Consider the following 12,266-nt stretch of genomic DNA (forward strand, 5'->3'; position numbering starts at 1 on the left):
GTTCAGAGTTTCTCATCTATTCTGCATGTGATTCTGGCCATATGTGATACAATTTTCAAGATAGCCCTTTTTCTGTGCAACTGGTTCACTTCCAGGAGAAAGCTCCCTTTTTTCGTTCCTTCTCCAGGAATCTTGATCTGTTTTGTTTGTTTTTATGCAGAATTTTCTCCTCAACTCCTATGATTTGTTTATATTCTCTTCCTCACTTAGTGTCCCTTTTCATTACACTTTTCAGTCCTGGATCACATCCTGTCTTACACAGTTCACTCCCCACCCCCCTTCTTTTCCTGTGAGGTTTTTCTGCCTCTGGTTTCTTCCCCATTAGCATATCCCTCTCTGGAGAGCCAGATGGGGTCAATCCAGAAAGGTCTTTTTGGCCTTTAGGTAGTCCACCAAACAGACTGAGTTGCATGTGTCAACTTCTTGCCATCAGTTCTGCCACAGTCTCTTTTTTTCCTGGGGCCACTTTTGTATGTGGCAGTACTCAGCTGCTTTTGTTCCACCCTCGGTCTTTGTGTACTTGGGTTCCTGTGCCTGGATATGCATGGGGCTGCCACTCACTGCTGTGAGTGGCTTTATGGTTTGCATCTCTGGAAGGAGGGACTTGGGCTGTGCTGCCTCTGTGTGACTCTCAAGCTGTGCAGGACCAAGTGTGGGGGAGGGATCTGAACTGGTGGGTCCTGACTTTGGTGTGATTCTTTTTTTCTCTTTCTTTGACTCAGTGTTTATGGATTCCTTCTCTGGTCTCTATCCAGAGATCCAAGAAAGTGGGATTTGTCCTTTTATTAGCTGATCCTGAGGGAAGACTTTGTCTCTTGTTCTCATAATGATGGGATAATTTATTTTTGAAATATATTAATATATTGCTCTTAGAGTTCCAAACTATTTCCTTTTCCCCTTAGTGTATAAGAGTGCTTATTTCCTCATACCTCTCCAATAGTAAACATTATTACATTTTAAACCATTTAAAGAGACTCTCACTCTTGTCTTTTCCTAAATAATGGAATTTATATAACATAAGATTAACCATTTTAAATTCTACAGGTTATTGGTACTTAGAACATTCACCATGTTATGAAACCACCACCTCTATTTAGTTCCAAAACATATCCAAAATGAAAACCGATATCAATTAAGCAATTGCTCACCATTCCCTACTCCCTCTAGCTGCTGGCAACCAAAAATCTACATTCTGTCTCTAAGGATTTACCTATACTGGGTATTTCATATAAATGGAATCATACAGTATATGACCTTTTGTGCTTGACTTCTTTCACTTGGCGTAATGTTTTTGAAGTTGATCCATGTGGTAGCATGTGTAAATACTTCCATTTTATGGATTAATAATTCTGTTGTATGAAAATATAACACTTACCATGTATTTTAAAAGGTACATGTTTTCAGAACCATTTATTTGATGTTTCTTTTTATATTTAATTCATAATCACTTCAGATAAATATAATCATCTTTCAGTGTCTTACAAAATAAGCATGACACTGACTTAAAGACAGCTATCATACCAAAGTGTTACTTTATGAAATGAAACTCATTTTCATCAACCTCAGTTTCAAGTTCCCTTCTATGTTATTTTTCAATCACTTAACAATTCCAATTTTATGCCAATATATTTGTGCCTATAATGTGTAACCTAATGTTGGTCGACAATTTATCTGGCATGCAGAGTTCGTCACCTAATTCTATGACCCCCATGAGAAGCTACAAGAAGGGACAGTCATCCCCAAGACCCCCAACACATTAAGCTCATCTATTCGTTCAATAGGGCATCAAATCTTACTGTCATCACTGAAATTCCCAAGCCTGCAACTGTCAGAACATCTAACCTGATTCATTCTCCTGCATATCACTTCCTCCACCCCAAACCTATTATGGTGTGTCTGGGTCTCCCGATCTGTGGTGAGCAAATGCCATTATATTCTTAGTTGTCAACTTCTGATTTTAACTGAAATTTGGTTGTCCTAACAACACTACTTCCTCCATAAGTATAGCAACAGAAATGGCTTTTAGTTTGTGTGCTTGTTTCTCTCCCATTCCAGCCCATGTATCTCATTCCTGGGAAGTGAGGTAACTATTCTCCCTTGCTCCAAATTGCTTTTTGCAATAATTTTTCTACTTTTCTCCTTTGTAATCACAGATCTTTTCCAGTCCAGGCCATTAGGCTATAATTATCTTGCTTCCATCTGCTTCACTAGCAGTCATCCCCCATCCCTCATCCATTGAAGATTTAGCTTCTGGTTTACTTTGTTTCTCCACTACAATCATCACTCTGGATGATTTCAATATGCAAGTGGATGTGACAGCCGTGAAGATGTGCCACTCAGATTCCTGTTTAAGAAAGAACATGCCATTCAGCTGTAAGGAGTGCAGTTAACTGACAGCTTCCTGCTTTAGCACCTTCAGGGTCTTTTGTGGTGTTTGACCCAAGACCATGTTTTTCCCCAGACGACTGAGCATGGTGAGCAGAGTAAGGCTTTGCCCTTTCTGACCAATGCAAAACTCCCCCAATGGGCAATTTTTCCTTTAGAGCTAGTTATTAGGTTGGGCAAAATGTTTTTGAAATCTGCATCAGAGTCTATGGATTTCCCTGCCATATTCTCCTTTCCCTCTTTCCTTACACAGATGGAAGATATACTTTGTGATCTGAAGACTTTCCCTGCCCAGTCTTGTTTCCTCCTCCTTTATCATTCAAAGGAATTGTTCTCCCTGATTACACTCTTGGACTCCTAACTCCATCTCCTTATCTGCTTAGCAGAAGACCTGATCTGAACAATGAATGTCCAATGTAAAGCTTCCAGGCTCTCATTTCGTTTACCTTATCACTTAATGATCTTTACCTACACCTCTTCTTAGTGACCCAATCTCATGCACACACCCTAAACTTTGGCATCACAAGTAACTATCACCTGCAGAATATCAATTCCAAACATCTCATCCTCTAACCAGAACCTCTTGGTCCTTCCTACTCCTTTATTCTGTGATATTTATTCAGATGATTCTTTACTTCATTGTAAATACCATTACATGGACCCTGCATCCTGCTCACTACTCATCACTTCCCTTATATCTTCTATAACATCATTAACCAGCTTAAATTTCATTTTTCATCCTTATAATCACTCTCTTGTAAACAATTTTAACAATTTGGCTCTTATTTCTGTCTATGGTATGTACCAGGGAAAACCTCCATTTTAATTAAACACACATATCTACCTTGTCTGGGAAGAATATAGTTGGAGAAAAAGCACATACTTGATTTAACTTTATTGCAATAAACTTCAAATAGATATATAATACATTTCTCTAGTAATTTTATTTTCCCAGTTTCTAAAATAAACATTTCATATCCTCTCATCTGTCCTCTTGCCCCTTTGTATACTCATTCAACTGATGACCTCTGTCTTATACTTTATATAAGAAAGAGAAACAATCGGAAACTCTAAAATTCTCTCATAACTAAATCTGGACACCTAGTTCATCTATGGCCATATTATTTTTCTTCCCTCCTACTACAATGGAAGAAGCCTCTTTTTCTATCAAAAGTCAACATTGAATTTGTTTTGTATATTCTAGCCACTCTTGCCTTTTCTAAAATCAGTTACTCCTTCTTTCTTCTACATAATCAGTTTCTCCACTACCACTGGAGGGGACACATAAACATTCTCTGATATTTCCCCAGTTAAAACTTTGAACTTGTCCCTTTATTCCCCTCTCCCCAACTATTAAACATTTCTCTTCCTTCCAGAATTAAAAAAGCTTCAATTGTTGTCTACGCTCACTGTCTCTACTTCCTTGTTTCCCATTCACTTTTTGTCATTTGCATTTTAAATTTTAAAAAGGAAATGTGTAACAAATATGTTGAACATTTCCTAGTATGAAAAAAAATCCAGTTTTATTTGCTTCCCAGTGTCTTCTCAAATTTTATTCAGTGGCTAAACTGTTTTGTTTTGTTTTGCTCTGTGGCCATTGGATTAAAATCTATAATGTTTCTTCTCAATCTTAAGAAATCGAGAAATATAGAGCCACTTTAATTACAACACACAAAGATTATGATGTCCAATCCCTAGCAATAATCAAAACTCTTCAATTAAAATCTTTTCCTCTTCTCCAGTTAGGGTTTGGTTTTAGTAGATAGCTTTTAGTGGGAAATGGGTTTTGGATCTCTTCTCTTAGTATCTAACTTCCTTCCCTAATTTGCTGAGGGTATGTGTGTTTATGTGTGTATTTATTTTACATCTCCATATTAAGGCCCAGGGGAAGAGGGGAATAAGTGAAAAAAATCAGTTTTATGACAGGAGCAATTGTCATCTGCCCCCCTCATGGAAAGGTATAAAACTGCTGACTATTTCATATTTCATAGGATCTCTGGAGACTCCCCTACCAGACCCTTCTGACATCCAGTCACTTGCTTCTGGCTGCCTCTATCTTCCTCAGTCTATTTTTATATAGGGGATTTGTTCTACAAAGACTCTGTGGGAGTCCCAATGGGCGTAGTACTCATTTGAAATGAATCTAGGTAGCAGTGGCTCATTCATTCTTTCCTCCAAATACCTTTCTACCCTCTCTCTGCTCTGCTGCTTCCAGCTAATAGCCAGAGCCTTTTGTATGAAGATTCACCAGGCTATGCCAGACACCCCTCATATTTCCAACTGCGAGGAATACTTATTTATCATCAAGCTTTTGGAGAAGTTCCCTCAAAGCCCTCTGTCAATAGGTTTGCAGTTGGAAGGTGACACCCTCACTTCCCTCTGTTTGAGGAGGAGGGAGGTATGGACTCTCAGCACAGCAATAGCTCTATCCAAAGAAATCTCTTCACTGATCCTTATCCATTTCTTCTTTCTCCATCCTTATATATCCTACTTAGCAGTGAGGAAGTTGTTTTTGTTGGTTTCTTTGTTTGTTAGTTGTTTTTATAGTCATGCTACATTTTTGCATATCTGTGTATATAGTTTAGACTTTTTTTTATATTTCCCTTGACAATCTGAATATGGTGTCTGTTCTAGTTTGCTAATGCTGCCGGAATACAAAACACCAGAAATGGATTGGCTTTTATAAAAGGGGGTTTATTTGGTTACACAGTTACAGTCTTAAAGCCATAAAATGTCCAAGGTAACACATCAGCAATCGGGTACCTTCACTGGAGGATGGCCAATGGTGTCCGGAAAACCTCTGTTAGCTGGGAAGGTACGTGGCTGGCGTCTGCTCTGGAGTTCTGGTTTCAAAATGGTTTTCTCCCAGGATGTTCCACTCTAGAAGTCCATTTTGGACTTCTCTCCAAAATGTCACTCTCAGTTGCTCTTAGGTGTTTGTCCTTTCTTAGCTTCTCCAGAGCAAAAGTCTGCTTTCAAAGGCCATCTCCAAAATGTCTCTGTAAGCTTCAGCTCCTCTCTCAGCTTCTGTGCATTCTTCAAAGTGTCCCTCTTGGCTGTAGCAAGCTCGCTCCTTCTGTCTGAGCTTATATAGTGCTCCAGTAAACTAATCAAGGCCCATGCTGAATGGGCGGGGCCACACCTCCATGGAAATGATCCAGTGAAAGATCTCGCCCACAGTTGATTGATCACATCTCCATGGAAACATTCAAACAAAATCTCCAACCCACTCAACACCAATATGTTTTCTGCCCACACAAGACTGCATTAAAGATAATGGCATTTGGGGGGAAAGAATACATCCAACCGGGCACAGTGTCTCTCACAACTCACTTTGTTTTCTGATAACCTTTATATCTCAACATCTCTGTCAGCACTTCCAAAATAGCATCATGTTAAATATAAAATATTTGAAATATACAGAAGAGTTTAGGGAATAGCATAACATCTAGGTTCCCATCAGCCAGAATTAACAAATCATAACATTTGTGCCATAGCTGTGGTTTTCAATTTTTACATGGGCATTCTGCTTCTACCCAGAGCCTCCATTTTGACTTCTGGATAGTTGGGCAGAGTTTATATAATTTCCTTTCACAGAGAATGCAGGCCCTCAACAACCCCAGTATATTTAGGGACATTTTTCTTAACGTTCACCTTATGTTGGTGCAAGACATTTTTTCCCTATATCTTGGCAGGCTTTAAAATCCAAGGCTTAGCTTTATAATGAGTTTACGAGTTCAGTAAAGCTCTCTCCCTGTTCACCACCACCTCTATAACAACCAGCTCAGTGCTACTGCCCTATCTTTTCATTTCCTCTTTTTTTCCTGGCATTTGGGAATTTTCCTTTATTTTTTACAAGTTTAGCAATATATTTTGCTATTATTGTAGTTTATCCAGGATTTCTAGGAGTTTATAGCTCAGAAGTTTTATGTTGATTCAGGCTACCTTGTGTCAGAACAAGAAATCACCATTCAGTCTTAATTTCACTCTACCTTCAAAATAATATTTAAAATGCACTTTTTGCATTCACCAGCCTTATTACTATTGAGAAATACACTGGACAAGAGCATATCATCCTCTTATTACACTCTTCAGGAACACCAAATACATTTAACCATAGTCTCCTACTTGAAAAACTCTCTTGGCTTTGATCAAAACAAACTCCCTGATTGTTCCTAATCTGTTATTCCTTCCTTTGATAGCTCCTTTTTTTATGCTTGACCTTCATGTTGGAGTACCCTGGGTCAGTACTCTGCCCTTCTCTGTTCTCTGTCTTTATGACATCCTTATATGATGTAGACTGAATAATTATTCTCAAATGTTCACTTCTCCTTTACCTCTAAGAGGATCATTTATTGCTGACCATTGGCATGTGACTTGCAGTGCTACCCTGGGGGCAGAGTATACTTTGCCAGTCCATATGATACACATTGACCAAGAAAATGTGAATAGGAATGATGAATGGCAATTAGGAGCAGACACTTAAATAGCAAATTTCTTGCTCATTTTCCCTCTACTATGATGCTGGAATTTCCCATTATTAGCTTCTCTTTCAGCCTGATTCTGAGAATGAAGAAAACATGTGGCACAGAGCTGAGCAAAGCCCAGCAGAGCCACAGCTGCTTTTCTTGCCATGAATAACATATGCAGGAAATAAACCATGTTGTTGGTGGGGTTGTTTGTGACTGCAGCATCATATAATACAAACTGACTGCTACAAGAACCACTTCACCACTTGCTATTTATATCTCCAGCCCTCAACTTTGACTGAGCTGCAGTCTCATACAAGTAGCATCTTATCGATGTCTCCCCCACTTACTTAGCAAACATGAGATCAGTGTTAGATATAGAAAGATGAGCTATTCAGAAAGAGAAAATAAGTGGAGGTACCATTTGAAAACTGCCATACTTTTTTTTATGTAACAGGGAACACCCACAATAATGAGAACATTCATGATTGCTAGAGAGCAAACATTTCGGCAGCTGATGTCCCTGTATTTTCAGGTGTAGCCAACATCCTTTGAATTATGGGACACATGGCAACCTCTCTACAGGTTTTCTTCTAGAATGTCCAATACATTTACTAATTTCAATAAACCAGTTTTATAAACCAAAATTGGTCATTTAAAATATATGTTGGTGTCTTCAATTGCCAGTGATCCATGCTCATAGGGGCAGAGGAACATTTTTTGAACAACTTTTATGTACATTAACCCTATGTGGTAGATGTTAATACAACTATTTAGAGAGGGTAAGACTGAGGGTAAGACTAAGATTTGAATAAATTATATATCATCATGATTGATGTGCATAGCAGGTCAAAATTATATGTTGCTTTTTAGATATAATAGTTATGACAAGGTATTTAGTGGTTTTAATCTGAAACCCAGCATTGTATTCAGGTTTAACTGTATTTGCATGAACTACTTAACTAAATTTTGCCCTAATTCCTTTACATTCTATTTATATCAAGTCACTCATAAAATCATTGAATTTTTATTTTGAAGTAGTGTATATACACATTGAGTGAAACAAAAAAACTGAAATCAATTTCTGTAAAAAGAAAAATGCACAATTCTGTCACTCCCTTAGGACAACAGAGGGAATAATGAAGAGCTAACTATGGAGAAGGAACCCCCCCCCCCCTTTTAAGAGTGTATAGGTAAAATCAATGACAATATACATTTCAAACACTGAACACTATAAATTTACTCTTTAATTATTAAACCTATGATAATAGTATTATTTAGAATAATTTTACAAATCATTATCAATTATTCACTATTAATTTTCTTAAAATCCTTCTCTTTCTCTCTCATGTTTGGACGTATACAAAAAATGAGTTCCCTAAACTGAAAACCTGCTTGTATATATATAGCAACTCCCCATGTACATAAAAATTAACAGAGTTATCAACTGCAGCCAGCCACAATCAACACTGTCCTTGGCACAACACACTGAGTCTTTTGTCACACAGGGGCAAATGAGTATTTACGATACCAACATTCCTTGACATAAAGCATAGTCACAATAATTTTAGTTTGGAAAACATGTTAATGCAGATGTAACCAATCAACTGCTATGACTTTAAAACTATCTATCTAAATAAATATTGTAGTACCTAGCAAATCTTCCAAGATAAATTTCTTACAAATTTTACTCCTAAATAAAGTGATATGACCTGCTGTAGAAGGTTGCTAGGTATAAACAAAGCTCAAGAATATGTTTTTAAAATATTTTTGCTTTAGAATAATTGAGTATAAGTCATTCTTTCTGATAATCATATAGCAGGCAGAGCAATGAAATCATGCCATTATTCTGTAGGAAAATATCAGTTTTGCTATTTACCTCAATGGGCAGCAAATACAACTACACACATTCAGAAATGGTTTTCAGTCAGTAACATATATGTGAAAAAGAAGGAAAGGAGGAAGAATACACTACTGTTTTGTTCCACTGGAATTTATTATCAGACATGACAATAGAATACGTCTCAATCATTCTGACTTTTAGAAATTAACACAAACATAAGTAGCAAGGGGCAATATTGAATTGCTACAGTATAATCTTTATAGAAAGTGAAAAGCAAGTAAGAACAGTAAAACATGACCATATTCAGTATCTAATAGATTCCTCCGTGGCTTGGTAAAGACTAAAATAAAGGTGGATATTGAAGTAACTTTGCCTAAGCCAATCTTCTTCTTATGTAGAACATTGGCCAAAGAATCCCTTTGAAGTAGACCATCCCTTATAAAACTCGATTGGAGTATACTAAGCCTTCACACACACAAATGGTGAAAATTAAGAAATTGGAAAAGATTGGGATTTTCATGCCAATTGATCTTAAAGAGGCAGGTCTCAAATCTCTACCAAGCATTTATGTGTGTTAGCTTTTTAAATGAGTCCACGTTCTGGTTATTTGTTGCTGTATAACAAATTACTTCAAACAACTTTTATTTTGCTCAAGAATTTGTGGGTCAGGAATTCTGGAATTGCTCCCTGAGTGGTTCTTCCTTAGGGATACTCAGGTGGTTACCATCAGCTGTCAATTGGGCTTACTGTCATCTGAAGGCTCCCCTGGGCTGGGCCACTGGGAGCTTAGCTGAGATAGTTGACTGGAGCACCTAGAGTCACCTCTCTGGCATGGAAGTCTCACAGCAGTCAGACATTTTACACGGTAGCTGGTTTCTTCATGACCTAGTGTTGTAAGTCACATAACATTAAATCCTCTGCATTACATTGATCAAAGTAGTTACAAGTCTGCCCAGATGCAAGTGGTGTGTGTGTGTGTGTGTGTAGGGGGGATAGACCCCATCTCTCAATGGGGAGAGGGTTTATATAAACTTCCACAACTTAATATGTTACAACACTCATACATGGTATAACACTTATCTGTTGGGTAGATACTGCAGATAGATGAAAACTCAATTCAATAGTGCCTGTTTACTTTTACTTCCAAGAGCTTTTCATTTTAAAACTGTAATTCACTTTTTTATCCTCCTACTTGCTTTTGTACAGTATAGCTGTATATTAAAGTCTTACTCACAAATGTCAATATTGTTTTTTTCACTATTTGAAAAATATAAAATAAAAGTTAAAGTAACCAAGAATTCCATGGCATTTTTTAAACTAATTGAAGTTAAGAATAAAAAATGCCCTGTTCAGTGGGCATGGATGATCACTGATCACAGCTGCTGATTAGTGAATTTGGATCACTGGTGGCTCAGCTTTGAGGGCAGCTATTGTTTCAACTCAATCCAGACAGGGATGGAGGCTGTGGAGATTTAAAGATGCAGTGCTTTCTCAGAGCTGTGGGGGATAGTTAGCTGAAAGGCTATATTTTCAGGGCAGGCCAGGAAAGCTCAGCTTTTGGAGGCCATCAGAGAAGCTCTTGGAGCCATTCCCTATCCCCTCCCTAGGGCACTTTGGAGCTAGTCTGCACCCCGTTAGTGTCTCTCTGGCCCTGTTTTGGCTGGGAAAGACTGATTTGGTAAAGTCCATTCCAGGGTGCCCTCCTCCAAGAATTTGCCCTCCAGGCAAAAGCAGCTTGTGACAATGAAAGGAGTATAAAAAAATATAGAGGCAATCTGGGATAAAGGCATACCAACTTCAAACAACAAGGAGAGGGAGGTCCGTTTCCTGGGACAAGAGGTGACAACCAAACTTCTATAAACAGGGCAACTCCAAAACAACCAACAAGCAAAATCCCAGGGCAAGACAGAGGCCCAGAAAGACAAGGAAAACCCTGCACACTGCATTCATCTTTGACAGACCTTCCTGATAGGAGAGCTGAAACTCAAGAAAAATCTCTTATCTTATCATCAGCTGGTTACAAAATCAAGAAAAAGATATATCAGGGAATAAATCCTAGAGTTAACTTTTAAAATATTAAAACATACAGTGTGAAATCAAAGAATACAAGACAAACAAAGAAACAGCAAATGATGGCCCATCCAAAGGAAGAGGATAAAAATCCAGAAAACACCAGTGAAGAAGGCAAAAATTATCTTAAAAATGCTCAAGGAGATAAAGGAAAATACAGAGAAAGAACTAAAGGATATCAGGAAAACAATGACTGAGCAATAAGAGAGTCTAAGAAAAGAGACAGAAAATTTAAAAATGAACCAAATAAAACTACTGGAGTTGAAGACAATCATAACTGTTATGAAAAATGCCCAGGAGGGTTTCAAGAGCAGATTGGAGCTGGCAGAAGAAATAATCAATAAACTTGAAGACAATACATTTGAAATGCATCATTTGAAAGAAACAGGAGATAATAAGAGTGAAAATAGCCTAAGACACTTCTGGGACACTGACAAGCATACCAATATATGCATAACGGGAGTCCCAAAAGGAGAAGAAACAAAGGGGCAGAAGAATAGTGAAATAAATAACGACAGAGAACTTCCCAAACTTAACAATGACCTGAATATGCACATCCAAGAAGCTCAGAGAACACCAAACAGGTTAAATATGAAGAAAACCATACCCCGTCATATATTGATCACATTATTGAATGCCAAGGACAAGGAGAGAGTTCTGAAAGCTGTAAGAGAAAAGCAACGTTATGTATGAAGCATCCCAATTAGATGAAGGGCCGATTTCTCATCAGAAAGCATGGAGGCAAGAAGGCAGTGGGTTGAAATACTTAAAGTGTTGAAAGAAAACAACTTCTAGCCATGACTTTTATATTTGGTGAGACTCTCTAAAAAATGAGGATGAGCTTAAGACATTCTCAGATAAAAGTTGAAGGAGTTCATCACCACTAGACTTGTCCTACAACCAATGCTAAAGGAAGTTCTTCACACTGAAAGAAAAGGACACTAGACAATAGTACAAAGCAGCATAAAGAAAAAAAGACCTGCAGTAAAGGTAACCATTTGGGTATTTATAAATGTCAGTATTATTGTATCATATTGTTTGATATGTAACTCCACTTCTTACTTCCCACTGTTGCTGAAATGCAAAAACATAAAAAGTAATGATGAATTTATAGCTTTTGATATACAATGTACAAACATATAAGTGGTAACAAGTACAAAAAAATGGTGAGGGTGATGGAGGGGTATAGGAAAAGCATATGTGCATGCTACTAAAGTTAAGTTGGTATCTAACTAGTTTGGTGGTTATTTACTTATTTAAGATGTTAAATTTTAACCATGTGATAACCACAAGGAAAATAGATGAAAAATATATTCAGATGGAAATCAGAAGACACTCAATATAGTATAATACAAAAAAGCAAATAAATATAAAACAGGCATTAACAGAAGTGAGGGACAGAAAGGTATAAAACTTATAAAGGATAAATAGCAAAATGGCAGAAGAAAGTCCCATATTGTCAGTAGTGACATTAACTTTAAATGGATTAAACTCTCCAG

The sequence above is a fragment of the Choloepus didactylus genome, chromosome X (assembly GCF_015220235.1).
Source record: "Choloepus didactylus isolate mChoDid1 chromosome X, mChoDid1.pri, whole genome shotgun sequence".
Classification (NCBI taxonomy): Eukaryota; Metazoa; Chordata; class Mammalia; order Pilosa; family Megalonychidae; genus Choloepus; species Choloepus didactylus.